At 37.0% G+C, this 17,726-nt stretch overlaps 1 long non-coding RNA gene across 16 annotated transcripts in view; it reads left to right on the plus strand.

Moving 5' to 3' along the window:
* The window catches only part of LOC144284490 (uncharacterized), a 127,818-nt gene that overhangs the window by 9,834 nt on the left and 100,258 nt on the right, over window positions 1-17,726 (plus strand). For 11 of the 16 annotated variants that reach the window (XR_013352895.1, XR_013352908.1, XR_013352890.1 and 8 more), the window contains exons 2-3: window positions 3,276-3,422; window positions 8,334-8,362. The exons of 3 other annotated variants lie outside the window; for them this stretch is intronic. This is a non-coding gene — a long non-coding RNA (uncharacterized LOC144284490). The remainder of the gene's footprint in view (window positions 1-3,275; window positions 3,423-8,333; window positions 8,363-17,726) is intronic. 2 more of the 16 variants (XR_013352891.1, XR_013352906.1) reach the window with 1 other exon arrangement.

The following is a 17,726-nucleotide window of genomic DNA, read 5'->3' on the forward strand; positions in this document are numbered from 1 at the left end:
GTCTGCGTGGCTCTCAGTCGGTTAAGCATCTGACTTTGGCCCAGGTCATGATCTCAGAGTCCCGGGATCAAGAGTCAGGCTCTTTGCTCAGTGGGGAGTCTGCTTGTCCCTCTACCCCTACCCCTGCTCCTGTTCTCTCACTGTCTCTCTTGCTCTTTCTTAAATAAATAACATCTTAAAAATAGATAAACACACACATACACCCACCCCTTATTTTGCCAGTGACATCTCTCAGTGTTCAGGGTATTTAAACAGAACTACTTTATGTTTTAGGAGGAATTTAGTGATGAAACTGAACAAAGTTACTTGGTTTCCTAAGTTCCAGTGTGATACTCAAATCACTAAATTAAGATAATATTTTTAAAAATAGGGGAAAACAGCACAAATATTTAGCAAGACTCTTAAAGAGCTGTTTAGAATTGTTAGAACTGGATATTAATGAATTTAAATGATGACTGAATAATACATAAGTTACGTTTCTACTTATTTACTAAGTACTTATTTATTTTACTTATGTATTATTATTTCTGTTTACTTTTTATTATTTATTTTGTTTATTTGTTTTTTTTTTATTTAATACTAAATAAGAGTAATCAAAGCTTGGGATAAACATATACCTAGATACACAACTTCAAAACCAACAGATTTGGGATCCCTGGGTGGCGCAGCGGTTTGGCGCCTGCCTTTGGCCCAGGGCGCGATCCTGGAGACCCTGGATCGAATCCCACGTCGGGCTCCCAGTGCCTGGAGCCTGCTTCTCCCTCTGCCTGTGTCTCTGCCTCTCTCTCTCTCTCTCTCTCTCTCTGTGACTATCATAAATAAATAAAAATTAAAAAAAATAAAGATAAGAACCAACAGATTTTCAGAGATTTATATTTTTTGAGTAATTATCTCAAGATGGGTAATACTCTATAGCATGACATACACTATTCTCTAAAATAAGATACATAAATAACCCAAATTATGCAGTTGATACCCAAATTATACTTTTCTATGTTGGAGCTTGTCACATTCAGGCAATGTAGTGTTAAGTGTTAATATAATGTTAAGTGGTTAAGAAAGTGGCCTCTGGAATCAGACTTCAATTTGATTTTGCTCTTTGCCCCTTATGGTGTAAACTTCAGTAAAGTATTTGACCCATGTAAGCCTCAGCTTCCTTATTGTGAAATACAGAATAACTGTGCCTATTTCATAGAAAGTATTGAAGCAATTTAAACCTGCAAAGCACACTGTTTACCAAGTGTTTTGTGTCTTTCTTAATGGCTGCTTAGCTTTTGGAGAAAGATCCACAGCTCCCTATTTATAGCAGCCCTTGTGTAGGGAAGGGGGAGCTGCAGCCTATTTCTGCCCTCTTGCTTGCCTGTGACAGTCTGAAGCCAGGGGAGCAGTGAGTAGGGGACTGTCATAAGCTTGCAGGTATAGTATGAGTCCTTGAATGCACTGATCAAAACTTTACAAGTTTGCACCTTGAAATGAGATGCTTTTTATTTGCTTTTCATTTGCTGTAGAATTCACTTCTTGGCTTTGGTGGATATTTTAAATCATCTACATTTGCCCATTTCTTTTTAATTACTCTGAATCTCTGACTAATCTCAGTAGAGATATGTATTAGAAAATTAAATCTGATGGAAATGATTTATCTTTTTGGAATTTAAGCTATAGAGAATTCCTTATAGATTTTTAACTTTCTGGAAAAGAAACTATAACTAATATGAACCATTAGAAGTTGAGTGTATTTTTGTCTATTTATATAAAGAAAGAACCATTTTTTAAACTTTTCTACTTTGGAAATTTGGATTAAAAAATTATGTATTATTTATCAATGAACTAATTTACATACTACATAGGAATGAATTATTGTTTTAATTTTTTAATAGAGAACTTGAGATACACTTATAGTCCTTCAGAGTTCATTTAAATATGTCATTTCATTGTACTAGGGTGGAATTCTATTTTGGTAATAGATGATAATGTCTCTCAGTCATCGTCAGAACTGGCAAAAAACATACATAAAATAAAATAAAAGGTGATAAAGAGAAAATTATTTCGAGTTAATTAAAATAGATGTGAAAACTGTTTGCAGTTAATATATACAATACAAATGGGTTTATATGTGTGGGAAATTAGAACAATAGGTGCGTAATAGAAGCCAGGTGATGTTATTATTATAGTAAAGGAAAAAAGAGGGTTTCCTAAAATTTACTGGATAAATTTTGACTTGGTCTTTGATAACACTTAGCAACAGCTACTATTAGAATAAAAAAAAATTTGGGTCCTAATTACTGAGTGTAAGTGCTGGCATACTTCTAGGGTTTGACATTTTTCATTTGATTGAGGAAATTAGGATGCACCTTTTATCTTACAGAGAATTAATAATCCATGGGGACCCCAAAGGGCAGCAAGTATCTTCTGCTCATCAACGTGTTATTTTACTTGTTAAGTGTGGGGTGCCTGGCTAGCTCAGTCAGTAGAGCATATGACTCTTGATCTCAGGGTCATGAGTTGGGTGTGAAGCCTACGTAATTAAGAGGAGAAAACCACAACACATTATTTGTTAAGTGTAATCATAGTTGACAAACTGATTGAATCCATACACCAGGAATGTATTCCACATTTAAGAATTTTGGCAGCTAGACTTGGAGGGATTTGACTTTCTGTCTAGTACATGGTCAGTATACTTTTCTTTTCCTAACGTAACTTTACAATTGCCATTTATTTATTTATGTATTTATTTTTAAAAGGTTTTATTTATTTGAGAGAGAGAGAGAGAGCACTAGCAGGGGGAGTGTCAGGGGGAGAGGGAGAAACAGACTGATAAGAGAAACATGGGGCTTGATCCCAGGACCCTGGGATCATGACCTGAGCCAAAGGCAGATGCCTAACCAACCGAGCCACCCAGGTACCTTCATGGTTGCCATTTTAATATGCAGGAGGCAACAAACCTTGTAGTAGTGATTCTTAACATTTAGATAGTGCTTTAGAGTCTACAATGTGCCATCACTCACGTTACCTCATTTTCATGAGACAGGCCAGGCCGTAGGACTTCCGTTTTAGCTGTGATTCAGAGAAGTGGCCCACCCCAGGTCCTGCTAGTGGCTAAACCCAGATGACTGCATTTTCTACATCATCACAACTTCTTGTACACTGCTGTGCTCATATGTTTAGATGCATGGCAGCCACACCTAAAAATAGTAACAGTTTTAAATAGTTTCATGTTGCTCAGTGACTTTAGCTGATCTATTTTTTCTGTGCTTACTTTTCACTTGAAACCCCAGGACAGATACTTGAACTTCTTTCCTAGTATCATCTGAGGACAGAAGACTGAAAGCCTGGGGCAATAAAGAGCAATGTCTGTTCCTCCCTCCCCTCACTTTTTGAAAGAGCTTGATCATTCTCCTGTAGTTGTATGCATTGGCATCCAGGTAGGTCTTGAGAAAATTAAGTAAGGAAGTGGCAGACTGTAACATCAGTAGTGCCCAGGAAGCTGGCAATAAGGCAGATACTGCATTTTTTTTTTTTTTTTAAAAAAAAGGATTATCAGTTAACAGGGAACATTTCTTTTGGAGTCCTCTGTAGCCACTATTTTTGTTTCTTTTTGAAACTTCTCAATCACAGTGAGGCAAGTCAGGAGAGCTGGTCTTGGCTTCTTAGCAGTAAATTAGATCACTACTTCATTTACTCTAAGGGTGATGATAGAGTTCTCATCTATTTTGAGGACCCTCATTCAATCTGTTGGCTACACTGAAGAGTTTACTCTCCACTTATTCCACTAGCTATGATTGTACTCTCCATTTTGCAGAAAATCCAACCAAAATACAGAAAATTTGGTAGAACTATCAAAGATAAGTGACAGAGTCTGGAAAAATTTAGTGATCATATGTCGCTTTGCTCTCATAGAGGCCACAGCTTGGGAAAGCAGGGTCTCTGAGTCAAGAAGTTCTAGAAATGTTCTTTGTTTTCTGTAGCTTCTTAGACTCCTTTCACAATAAGCAGGTCCATCTAGAAGCTCTATTTTTACTTTTTTCTTTGACTCTGCTTTCTAACTTCTTGTTTATTTTGATTTTTTAAAGTTTTTATTTAAATTCTAGTCAGTTAACATATAGTGTAATATTGGTTTCAGGAGTAGAATTTAGTGATTCATCACTTTCATGCAACATCCAGTATTCATCTCAATGAATGTGCTCCTTAATCCCCATCCCCCACCCACCTCCCTCCATCAATCCTCAGTTTGTTCTCTCTCCTTAAGAGTCTGTTATGGTTTGCCACCCTATCTTCACCCCCTTTCCCCTATGTTCATTTGTTTTGTTTCTTAAATTCCACATATGAGTTGAAATCATATGGTATTTGTCTTTCTCCGACTTACTTATTCCAACTTCTTGTACAGTGTTATTTTTTTTTCACATTTTTCCATTGACTTCAAACAAAAACTAGGTCAATTGTCTTGTAGAATTTGCCCCATTTTGTTTTTTCTTTCTGATGTCATTTAATTTGATCTCTTGTCTCTTGTATTCTCTAATCAGAGTTAGTTTAGAGGATTGATTAGATTCAAGTTCAGTTTTCTGGGTAGGAATACTACATCCGTGGTTCTGTGTGCTTTTGATTGCATTGTATCAGTAAGCAAACAATGTCTGGTTATTTCTGTTTGAATCTTTAAAAATTCAGTCTGAGTCCACAAATAGCTAGCTAACACTTTGAACTTCACCATTTGCTACCCGTTTACTAGCTAAAGTGAGGGCTTAGCCATGTTAACTAGATTTCTAAAGTGAAATAAACCTTTACTGCCAAATGTGCTTTGCAAACAGATTTGAGGCACCTTAAATGAAAGAAGAAGCATAGAATTAGGACATCAAAATTTTGTAAAGAGGATACAGAGAGGGAAAAAGACATTGGGAAGTCACAGTGGGGCATGAAGATTGAATGGCAGATGGAAGCTGAGGAGTCTGCCTATGACAAGAAAGATATGTGGGTTCTTCAGCAAATAAGCATGCCTCTAAGTCTCCCTTTGAGATGATCCCAGAGGCTTATCTGCTTCTTCAGATAGTGGTTTTAATTCCACAAACCTCTGTTGAAAGCCTAAATATTCAGAGAATCTATGAGGTTTCATGGGACATTATGAAAATGAACAAGTCAGTTTCTATCCCTTCAGATGCCCATGATTTACTGAGATGACACATACAAAGTTACTTTAATCTAGTTGGATGGTGTCAAGTGCTGTAATAGTTGTGCCTGTGTCCAAACTTGGAAGCTCAGAGGAAGGAATTACTAATTTCTGACTGAATAAGGAGTTCCTCAATGGATAGGGCATTTGAATTGGATTTGAAGAAGATAAATGGATTTCACTGGGTGGAAAGAAGAAGAAAGGGAATTCCAGTCTATAGAAAGAGCTTGAACAAGATCCAGAAGTATTTTAAAGTATACAGCGTTTTCAAGGAATGGCAGGAGTTTCACTCTCAGGAAGTACCTACTGTATGTTAGTATGCGCATATCTTATTTTGTTGTGCTTTGCAGATAGTGTGCTTTTTACAGTTTGAAGGTTTGTGGCAACCCTGTGTTGTGAGTCTCTTGATGCCATTCTTCCAATAGCATTTGCTCACTTTGTGGTCTCTGGGTCCCATTTTGGTAATTCTCGCAATATTTCACACTTTTTTCATAATTACTATATTTGTTATGGTGATCTGTTTAGTGCTTTTGATGTTACTATTGTAATTGTTTTGGGGCACCATGAACCATGCCCATATAGGATGGTGAACTTAATTGATTAATATTGTGTATGTTCTGATTACTCCACTGACCAGCTTGTTCTTTCATCTCTCTCCCTCTCTTTGGGCCTTCCCATACCCTGAGGCACAACGATCCTGAAATTTGGCCAATTAATAACCCTGACAAGGATCCCTAAATGTTCAAGTGAAAAGAAGAGTCACGTGTCTCTCACTTTATTTAAAAGATTTTTTTAAAAAGATTCATATTTATTTATTTATTTAAATTTTATTTATTTATTTGAGAAAGAGCCCAAGCAAGGGGGAAGAGAAGAGGGAGAGGGACATGCAAACTGCACTAAGTGTGGAGCTCAACATGGAGCTTGATCTCAGGACCTTGGGACTGTGACCTGAGCCAAAATCAAGAGTTGGATGCTTAACCAACTGAGCCACCCAGGTGCCCCATATTTATTTATTTTAGGGGGAATGTGCATGTACACGTGTGAGTAGGGGAGGGACAGAGGGAGAAAATCCCAAGCAGACTCCTCGCTGAGCATGGAGCCTAAGGTGAAGCCCGACTACACTACTGTGAGACCACATCTACAAACCAAGAGTTGGACACTCAATGGACTGAGCCACCCATGTACCCCTTATTTTTTTTTTAAATTATTTTTTAAAGTTTATTAGTAATCTCTATACCCAATATGGGGCTTGAACTCACAACCCTGAGATCAAGAGTTGCGTGCTCTGCTGACTGAGCCATCCAGATGCTCATTTCTCACTTTAAATCAAAAGTTAGAAATTATTGAGCTTAGTGAGGAAGGCAGGTGAAAAAGCTAGATAGACTGGAACCTACGTGTCTTGCCCCAGGTAGCCAAGCTGTGATGGTAAAGGAAAAGTTCTTACAGAAATTAAAAATGTTACTCTAGTGAATACATGAATGGTAAGAAAGTAAAAATGCCTTATTGTTGTTACAGAAAGTTTGAATAGTCTGGGTAGAAGATCAAACCAGCCACATTTCCTTGAGCCAAACCCTAATCCAGAGAAAGGCCCTAGTTTGCTTCAATTCTGTGATGACTGAGAGAGGAGACTTCAGAAGAAAAGCTTGAAGTTGGCAGAGATTGGTTCATGAGATTTAAGGAAAGCAGTCATCTTCATAACCATAAAAATGCAGGGCGAAGCAGCAAATACCAATGTAGAAGCTGTTGCAGTTACCTAGAAGACCTAACTGAGATCATTAATGCAGGTAGCTACATTAAACAATAGATATTCAGTGTAGATGAAACAGCCTTATCTTGGAAGAAGATGCCATTTAGGACTTCTATAGCTAAAGAAGAGAAGTCAATGCTTGGCTTCAAAGCTTCAAAAGACTGATTCTCTTGTTAGAGGCTAATGCCGCTGGTGATTTTAAGAAATAAGCCAATGCTTAACATTCCAAAAATCTTAGAACCCTTAAGAATTATGTAAATCTACTCTTCCTATTTTCTATCAATGGAACAATAAGGCTTGGATGACAACATATCTGTTTACAACATGGTTTGCTGGATATTTTAGGCCTACTTTTGAGACCTACCACTTGGAAAAAAAAAAGATTCCTTTCAAAATATTACTTCTCACTGACAATGCCCCTTGTCACCCAAGTGATTGAGATATCCAGTGAGATTACTACTTTTTGCATGCCTGCTTACAGGCATCCATTCTGCAGCCCATGGATCACAGAGTCATTTGACTTTCAAGTCTTATTATTTAAGAAATACATTTCATTAGGCAAAGCTGCCACAGACTGTGATTACTCTGATGGATCTGGGAAAAGTAAATTGAAAACTTCTGGAAAGAATTCACCATTCTAGATGCCATTAAGAATGTTCATAATTCATGGGAAAAGGTCAAAATAGCAATGTTGACAGGACTTTGGAAGAAGTTGGTTCCAACCCTCATGGATGACTTTGGTTCCAGACTTCACTGGAGGAAGCGACTGCAGATGTGGTGGAAATAGAAGAGGACTAGAATTAGAAGTAGAACCTGAAGTCATGATTGACTTGCTGCAACCTCATGATAAAATTTCAATAGATGAAGGGCTGCTTGTTATGGATGAGCAAAGAAAGTGGTTTCTTGAGTTGAAACTTACTCCTGGTGAAGATGCTGTGAAGATTATTGAAATGACAATAAAGGACTTAGAATATTACATAAGCTTAGTTGACAAAGCAACAGCAAGATTTGAGAGGTGTGCCTCTACTTTTGGAAGTTCTACCTTGAGTAAAATGCTATCAAATAACATCACATACTATAGAGAAATCATTCATGAAAGGAAGAGTCAATGGATGGGGCTTCACTGTTCCCTTAAGTAATTGCTGCAGACACCCTACCCTTAGCAACCACCATTCAGCAGCCATCAAACATTGAGGCAGGACTTTTTACTAGCAAAAAGATCGCAACTCTCTGAAAACTCAGATGATGATTAACATTTTTTTTTTTTTTTAGCAATCAAGTATATTTTAATTAAAGTATGTAAGTTTTTATACATAATGCTATTGCACATTCAGTAGACTATAGTATAGTGTAAACATAACTTATATCTACTGGAAAATAAAAAAAATTCACTTGACTTGATTTATTGCAATATTTGCTTTATTGCAGTGGCCTGGAACTGAACCTGCAAATTCAAGGTATGTCAGCACATGGAAATGAAGCTTAAAAACTAAGTAGAAAAACAGATTAAAAAGAAAGTAGAGAGGAAAAAAAAAAAAAAGAAACTAGAGGGCCGGACTGGGAATATTTTTAATTTTAAAAGCCATATTAAGGAGTTAAAATTTTTTTCCTGTGGCTAATAGACTGTTTTTATTTATGATTTTTAAAAAAGATTTTATTTATTTATTCATGAGAGACACAGAGAGAGGCAGAGACACAGGCAGAGGGAGGAGAAGCAGGCCCCATGCAGGAGCCCAATGTGGAACTTGATCCCAGAACTCTGGGATCAGGTCCTGAGCTAAAGGCAGATGCTCAACCACTGAGCCACCCAGATGTCCCATTATGTATGATTTATTTATGATATATTTATTTATTTTAGAGAGAGAGGGAAGGAGGAGGGCCAGAGGGAGAGGGAGAGAGAATCTCAAGCAGACTCCCTGTTGAGTGTGGAGCCTGATGCGGGGCTCCATCTCAACACCCTGAGATCATGGCCGAGCCAAAATCAAGAGTTAGATGCTTAACCAACTGAACCACCCAGGCATCCCTGGATCATTTTTAAAGAAGAAACATTATAAGAATTATATGAAAGATAACTTTGTGGGTAGTCTAAAGAATCAGTAATAGCTGGTAGAGAATAACCCATTAGGAGGCCACCTGAAATGTGTAGGACCTTGAGAAGGGAAGTTATGAACTCAAGAGACATTTAGTGATAAAATGGAAAAGCCTTGAGAAATAATCAAATATGAATTTAGAGAAGTAAGTAGTTGAAGATGACTCTCATATTTTTAGCCACAAGGTAGATGGTTATGCCATTCGACTCAGAATTTAGGTGGATGAACAATTTTGGTGAAAGAAGCAAACAAGAAGAATTTGACACCGTTGAGTCTGAACTTCCTGTAGAGTATTAATTTATTTAATAACAATGACCTACTCTAGGTGCTTGGAATACAAAGCTTAAAAAAAAAAAAAAAGAAAGAAAAGACAGATAAGGTCCTAGCTCTCATGGAACATGCTTTCTCATAGCGGAATAGTGACACAAACCAGGTACAAAAATATGTAGATTCTAATAAGCACCAAATAGCCAATAAAATAAGGTAATGGAAAGAGAGTAACTGGATGGGGGGAAACTGTTCAGTGGTCTGGAAAGGTCTCTATGATGAGAGGACTTTGAAACAGACACCTGAGCTAGAAGAAGTCTGTCATATAAGGCCCTAGAGTTGGAATTCTGGGCAGAAGGAATAGCAAATGGAAAGGCTGCAAGGTGAGAACCAGCAATGCATGCCCAAGGATGAGAAGGTCTGTAGCACTGTGGGACAGAGAGGTAGATGATGACTTACACAGAGGCAACAGAGATGCAGTTGTGTTGATCTGGTGACGTAGTGAGTTTGTTTTCACCCTGAGAACACAGGAAGAGTGGTCAGCAAAGAAAAGATATTCTGTGACTTACATTTTAAAAAGATTACTTTGATTGGGGAGGACAGACACAATGGAAGTGGTGAGACCAGCGAGGAAGTGCTTGTAATTGATGAGTGGTGGCATAGGCTAGGGAGGTGGGGATGGGGTGGTATAAAGTGGTCAACATCTAGATGTGATTCAAAGGCAGAGCCAGTGAAACTTGCTAATGGAGTGTGTGTGGTGGCAGTGGGGTGAGGCCAAAGCAAGTGAGTAAAAGTGGCGCCATTTGTTGAGAGGATGGGAACCAATGGTAGATGGGGGAAGTCTGGTATTCGGAGTCTCAGGTATGTGACAGGGACTTGACAAACTAGGACTGGAATGCAGGAGAGCAGTCAAGTCTAAAGAGATGGATTTCAGAGTAATCTCCCATGTGATCAGAATCCTTGAAGAATGTTTTCTAAAAAGAATTAGGGGATTGGTCATTGGGGATGAAAACTACCCATATGACATTTCTAGAAACAAAAATAATGGCAGAAAAAAAGAAAAAAAGACAAAGATTGTTTCCCACTGTGTAGTAGCTTGTGTTCCTACAACAGGAATCAGGCTAGAGAGATCACAGTGCTGCCTGTTCAGTGGCTTTCTGAAAGACTGTGAATCAGGAAAACATAGCAAGTAGGCAGATGAAGCCAGTGCCAACAGAGATTCTAGTTTGACTGAAAAGTGATAAAAAAGAGTTTTTGGCCAGTTATGGGATTAAAGGCATGCAGCAGTGTGCAAGAAAATGCTCGTAAGTTGAACCTGGAAATGCGTGCCCCCATGGGCCTTTTGTTGTGGAAAGGGAATAAAGAATTGTTATAAATTCAGTTATTGGGTTTTGCAGATCAGGTGTCTAAATGGAGTCAGCTCATTTAAGATGAGTAAGATGTGATATTCTTAATACTTTATGTTAACTAAACTTTTTATAACTTTGAAGAAAAATACTTTTTTCATGTGTTTCCTGGTGTGTTGAGAAAGGTGTATGTGCGTGTGCCACCTATAAAGTTGATTACCTGAGGGAATTTATGAAAAATTGCAGGGATTATAAGGTTACACACCATAAACTATATCTGAAGTCTAAGGCTGGATGATAGTATGTAGAGAAAAGGGCTGAAAATAAAATTCTCAGTGATGTTCACAGTCACAAGTTGATAGAGAAGAACTAGAGCACAGGATCCTGAGTAAGAGCAAATATTCTAGGACTTGCACCAGTAAAATTTGACATTAACATTATAGTCCTGGATGTTAAGTAAAATTACTGTGGTGAATATTTTGCCATATTGACTCATTCTGTTACTATATGATATTAATATAATAATGTCATATGTCAATTATAGCTCAATAAAAAATAAAAAAGTAAAAATTGAGTAAAATCTAAATATTTAATAAACTTTATTCCCCTTTCTTCTTTATACTTCATTGTTTCTCTTTCCCTCAAAATGCCAAGAATGAATAGAATATAAAAATAAGAAAAAAACCCCAAATTATAATCTTCAACTTTTTGTTCTTAACAAACTTCTTTATTTGGATGTGTCTTAAGCACCTCAAATTCAAAATCACCATGAAAAAAATCACAATTTCTTCCATACCCCCAATCCTAGTCCTCATCTTACTAATGAACTCAATAGATGGCGCCATGCAGTTGCTCATGGTACAAACCCTGTGGTCAACCTTATTTCCTTTCCCTCTAGTAGCTCCCATGTCCTATCCATCACCAATTCAGGTGCTTTTCCCTCCAAATATTTCTTCTCAGTCTGCTCTAGTCTTCTCCATTCCTGCTGTCACTCCTCAGTCCAAGCCACCTACTGCAGCTACTGCCTTACTCACCTAACTGGTTCAAGGCAGTGTTTTCAAAAACCAGGGGACATCTGGCAGTGTTAAGATAGTTATGATAGTCACAACAGGAGATGTGTGCTACTGGCATTTGGTAGGTAGAGACCTGGGATGCTAGTAATCATTTTACAATGCACAGGACAGCCCCCCAAAACAAAGAATTATCTGGTTCAAATTGTCAGAAGTACTGCTGTTGACAAAGCGAGGTAAAGGGACATCCACTCTTACCACATATCTTTTTCCTTGATGAAATTTCTCCAAAGCGGTCTGTGTAATCTCAAAAATAAACATACATGATTATATTTATTTATTTACGTATTTATTCGAGAGAGAGGCAGAGACATGGGCTGAGGGAGAAGCAGTCTCCCGGGAGCTTGATGCAGGACTCAATCTCAGGATCCCAGGACCACAATCTGAGCCAAAGGCAGATGCTCAACCACTGAGCCACCCAGATGCCCCGCTTATCATTATTTTAAAATGAGACCTTTCTATCTGTCACTGAAACCGAAAATGGACAACCATTTTATTACCTACATTTTTTTAACCTAGGTTACATTTTTTAACCTAAATGACAAATCCTATTAAACAAACCCAATGTTCCAGTAATTAATGATTGTTCTAATAGTTAACATTAGGAAAGCATTGATTATGTTAACTTACATTAGAAAGAAATTTTCATTGCATTAATTTCTCTATAGTGTGCTCTGTACCTGCCCTTGTTAACTTTTATAACTAGAATGATTTTTACATTTAAGAGTATGCTCACTACTAGAATCTGCATATATGATATTCAGTGTTTAGTAATCAATCTTTTTTTTTTTTTTTAAAGATTTCATTTATTTATTTGAGAGAAAGCACTAGCAGGAGTTGGGGAGGGGCAAAAGGGGAGGGACAAGCAGACTCTCTGCTAGCAGGGATTCCCAGGAGGGTCTGGATACCAGGACCTTGAGCAGAGGGCAGACACTTAACCGACTGAGATGCCTAGGTGCCCCTTTAGTAATCAATCTTAATGTAAAAATCCCAGCAAAACAGTAAATGCCAAGGAAATAAAAACACTGGAAACAATATCATATTCACTAAACAAATTGACAGCATGGAGGGAACAATAAATGAAATTATCACTGCTACAAACTAACTGCTGAAACTAGCTAAATGCAAATACTCCAAAAAGGAGCATTGAAAATAACAAGGTGAATCGTGTAATTGTAGCGTTAGCTGCATAGGAGCTCACAGTAAATGGGGAAAAATGCCTCTTCATCTGAGGTGGGGTTTAAAATGGAATTTCAAATATAGTTTCCCAAAACTGCATTGGATATGGTAGGGTATGATCATATTATATTTATGTTGTTTTTATATTAAACACCATTGTGACAGTGAACTTAATCATGCCATGTCTGCTTAATATCCTTCAGTGGTTTTCTTTGTCCTTTGTATTAAGCTTAAATTCTTGAACACAGCTTAAAAAGCTGTGTGAGTTGTGGTCTCCATACATGCCATCTTTCCTCCCTCTCTAGAATTCTTCCCTCCCTTTCTGAACTTCTTCAAGAGCCTTGCACATGTAATGTTCACTCATCCTTTAATCTCCGCTACTTTGCATGTGCTATTTGCTCTGTCCAGAATATTCTTCTCCACCCCAATCCTCCACTTTCCTGGCAGGCTTCTCTAATCCCCTGATGCCACTTTCAGATTTAGAGTATGCATTGTTGTTTTGTTGGAAGTGCTGAAAATCCTAAATGTTTCAGTGGGTCTCATTTAAGTTTCCAAGAGAGTGCAAAGTGTCTCTCCCCAAATTAAAAAAAAAAAAAAAAAAAGAAAAAGAAAGAACTGTTAGAAGCAAAGTAGTAAGTATTTTATCTGTATTTGTAAGTTGTGCTCCAGTAATACTGATTTTTTGGCCAGGATGCAGTACTTTTCTGTTATCCATTGGACCTTCATTTATATTTTGGGTTTTCCATAGCACAATTGTGCTATGCTGGTATACAACTGAATGGAGCCCCCACAAATTATCATAAATAGTAAAATAAAAGGAATTAATAAGAAATGAAAATAGAAGAGTGCATCACTAGGAAGGTAGACTCCAGAATAGAGTTCGAACTCCTGAACATTCCATATGATATTCTTTTTTTTTTTTAATTTTTATTTATTTATGATAGTCACAGAGAGAGAGAGAGGCAGAGACACAGGCAGAGGGAGAAGCAGGCTCCATGCACCGGGAGCCCGATGTGGGATTCGATCCCAGGTCTCGGATCGTGCCCTGGGCCAAAGGCAGGCGCCAAACTGCTGCGCCACCCAGGGATCCCTCCATATGATATTCTTGATCATTCTCTAATACTTCAATAAAATTACCTAGGGATGATCACTTTTTTTTTGTATGATACCAGATCCCATCATTTAAGTTTAGTTATGGTATTATCATCTCCAAGATATATCATTTTAAAAACTAACTTTTCCAAGGTGGAATATAATTTTCATCCTGAGGATAATGTTTTGACCTTCTTTTCAGAAGAGAAAATTTAAAAATCATCTTGATGCTTAGTGATGGGGAGACTGTGTGCCGACTCACCCTGTGATATTAGGAAGTCCATTTTGGCTCAGTTTGAATTCTGGTTTCCAACAGGGCTGTGCCCTTGCTCTGCAAGTCCTCTAAAGTTTTAGCTGATACTATTAGGGAGTAAAATATGATAATCTGTCAAACTGCCAATGAATGCTTTCCTTAAATATAATAGGAGATTTGTGACCAAATGGCAACTCTGTTTGAATTTTATTTTATTTGAACAGTAGGTCCATAGTTATGCATGGGACATTATACTGTTTATATAAATTATGGTGTCAAAATAGGCACAGAAGTATACTAGAGATTAGCAATTTAGAAAGTAAATCCTGTGTTAGAGAGGAGCATCTCAAGATTCTTAAGATTCTGAAGGACATAGGAATTTGGTTTTTTAGAAATTAAAAAAGATACATTTATTTGAGAGAGAGAAAGAACGAGAAAGAAAGCAGGAGCAGGCAGACGGAGAGGGGGATGGAGACTCCTCACTGAGCAGTCAATGTGGGGCTTTATCCCAGAACCCTGATTGACCTGAGCAGAAAGCAGATGCTTAACCGACTGAGGCATGCTGGATATAGGTATTTGAAAGTGAAAAAGAAACAGTTTTAGAGATGGTGTATGTTACTCTATGTGGAAGGTAATTTTAACTGGAAAATGACTATTGTACCCTAGTCATTAAGAATGTTCAACAATAATCTTTCCTATCCTCCAAGCACATTCCAGTCACTTAATTTAGACACAGATACATGATCTGACTCAGCCAATGGAAAAGAGTAGAAGTGATGAGAATCTTTTCTAGGCTTCTGCCTGTTAGAACCAACATGGGATTTTTCAACTGTCTTTATCCATGTTCCACTGACTGATGATATTCCAGATGATATTCCATCAGTCTGCATCCCTTAGTGAGGATGGTGAGGGTGTGTAGAAACAAATCTCTATCATTTTCAGTCACATGATTTTGGGGTTATTTGTAACAATAGCATAATAACCTATCCTGACCCATACAAGTAGGCTATTGATACCTCACTTAGGTTGAAAAAAATTCGGAATATCGGAGTACATTTGATTTTCTGGAATTGACACCATTTTGTTAGGAGGCCTTGGGGAAAGTATATGAAGGAGCAGATAATTACAGAGCTATAATTTTATATATAACAGCTAGCTGTAACTGAGAGTTGAATTTTCTTTTGTAATTTATTCTAGATGATTATATTAATAATTGCTTAACATAATTATACATTAATTATTTGCTTACATACTGTTGATGTGATCTCTCTCCATGTGTTTGACTCATAACTTGAAATTCCCAGGCTATTTGCTATATATACTCAAATTCTTAAAATATGTTAGCCCCTTGGAGACAGACTACAGAAGAACTAGGGTGGAAATTATAAAAAACTAGTTATAAATTATGAAATTCTCTGTAATCTTAAGATATGTTGCTTAAGGATTTTTAAAATTCTGCTTTATGTTATCAATGGAAAAAATTATACTTGTTTATTTAGCTAGATGGCCAGTGTTTTTGAGGGCAAAGACTTGTCTTAGTTAGATATTTAAGAATTTCTAGTTCATGGAGTATACTCTGAAATGTTTTGAATATTTGAATGCTTAGCACTAACTGAACTGGCAAAGTATAACAGTCATGCCATGTGAATGGTGACCCACAAAACTGTATTAAAATGACAGTGTTGATGAACTAATGATTTCTCTGTCTGGAACAGGTATAGCACATATGTTTAGGGAGACAGCTAGGTGTTGGGAGCTCATTTGGAGTTAGCTTTCATTTTGATCACAGAGAACACATTTCTGTTTAATACTGTGATTAGAAAGGGTAGATTTGTTAACTAAGGGACCTCATATTCCACTGAGGGGTGGGTATGCCAACACAAACTAGATTAATTGTAGAGTGTTTTCTGGGAATTTGAATCTTGGCTGGTATATCTGCTAAAATACTTTTCTTGGTGGCAAATTTGATGTTTATAGTGCCCTTTACTGATATAAATTTATGTTAGGTAAAATAAAAAAAAGTCATTGAATGTCTGTGGTATCTGGAAAGTATAGGAATGAATCTGAGGCAGGAAATTACAGAGAATGACAGATTCAAAGGGCTAAGCCAACACTGAAGCCTCTATTTGCTCTAGATTATCTGTTTATTCTTGATGGTCTGGAATGCTTTTTTAATGGTCATATTTGTGAAAAACAAAAGGTAAAGTTTAGGACTAATGTATTTATGATTGGAGATCCTCTACCCATTTGTGCTGCAACACACATACAATAGAACTGAGTTTCTAGAATTGACAGCATTAGTTGATAAAGCAGAAAAACAAAACTCACCCCACAGAGGGAGATAGTGGGTATATATGCCTGTCTTAGCTTTGGATCTAAGCAAGTGAGAAAAAGAGAAAAATCTCATGAGAGTTCAGGGCTAAAATTCATACTATATGTATGGTCTCCAAAACTGTAGGCTGGAAATCGATTTTAGAGTTGGTTCTGTGTTATTATTTTAATGTACTGCTTAGAAGTAAATACAAATCCTAGTTAAAACAATATGACATCAGCTGAGACCTCAAAGAATTTCTGCAGAGATGATTCCATGATTCCACAAGCTGATGATAAGGAAATTACCGAATAAAATAGGAAATAAGACCTCTTGTCAGCAAAAGCAGAAAAACACTGAAACAGGTCTGCAATGACTATGGATCTTCAATTTTAAAATAATGTGTTTAAATGTTTATAGAAATAGATTGTGTGGGCCTGTACTATGAGAGACAATACCATCCAACTTTCCTGAGTAGATTAGAAAAAGGTAAAACTTAAGAAATATGGAAAATGTAATAACTGAAATTAGAAACTCATTGGCTAGACAATATAGAAGGTTAGACATAGTTAAAGAATTAAACTGGAAAGAGAGAACAGAAGAAATGATTTGAATTCAGTTCTAAGAGACAAATGTATAATGACATATTAAGAGCAATGGGGTATAGAATGGGAAGTCCAACATGAAATATAATTAGTTATAGAAGAAGAGAAAAGAGAGGCTAGGGGGCTGGTAATATAGAGTGGTCAGGTATTTTCTGGAATTGAAGAAGAACTTAGATCTGTGTAATCAGGGAGCCCTAAAAATTTAAGAAGGATAAATACAAAGAAATTCACATCTGGATGCACCATAGTAAATCTGAAGTATAGCACCAAAGACAAGGATAAGATTTTTTTAAAAAATAGCTAGAAAGAAATTGAAGTGAATTAGAAAGGAACAACCAGTAGATTGAGACAGTAGAATTATAACATGAAAGTATTGAGAGAACAAACTGTCAACTTAAAATTCTGTACCTATCAAAAATATTTTTCAAACAAATGGGAGAAATTAAGACTAACAATAGTCTTTTATTAGAAGAACTTTTGAAGAATACATTTCAGAACGAAGAAAGATGATTCTGGAAGAAGGCTCAGGATGTAAGGAATGAGGTGTGTATCACAAGTCTTATTTATCTCTTCATATTCCCGTGGCTCATATTCCTATGGCCCACCTG

The sequence above is a fragment of the Canis aureus genome, chromosome 15 (genome assembly GCF_053574225.1).
Source record: "Canis aureus isolate CA01 chromosome 15, VMU_Caureus_v.1.0, whole genome shotgun sequence".
In the NCBI taxonomy this organism is placed as follows: Eukaryota; Metazoa; Chordata; class Mammalia; order Carnivora; family Canidae; genus Canis; species Canis aureus.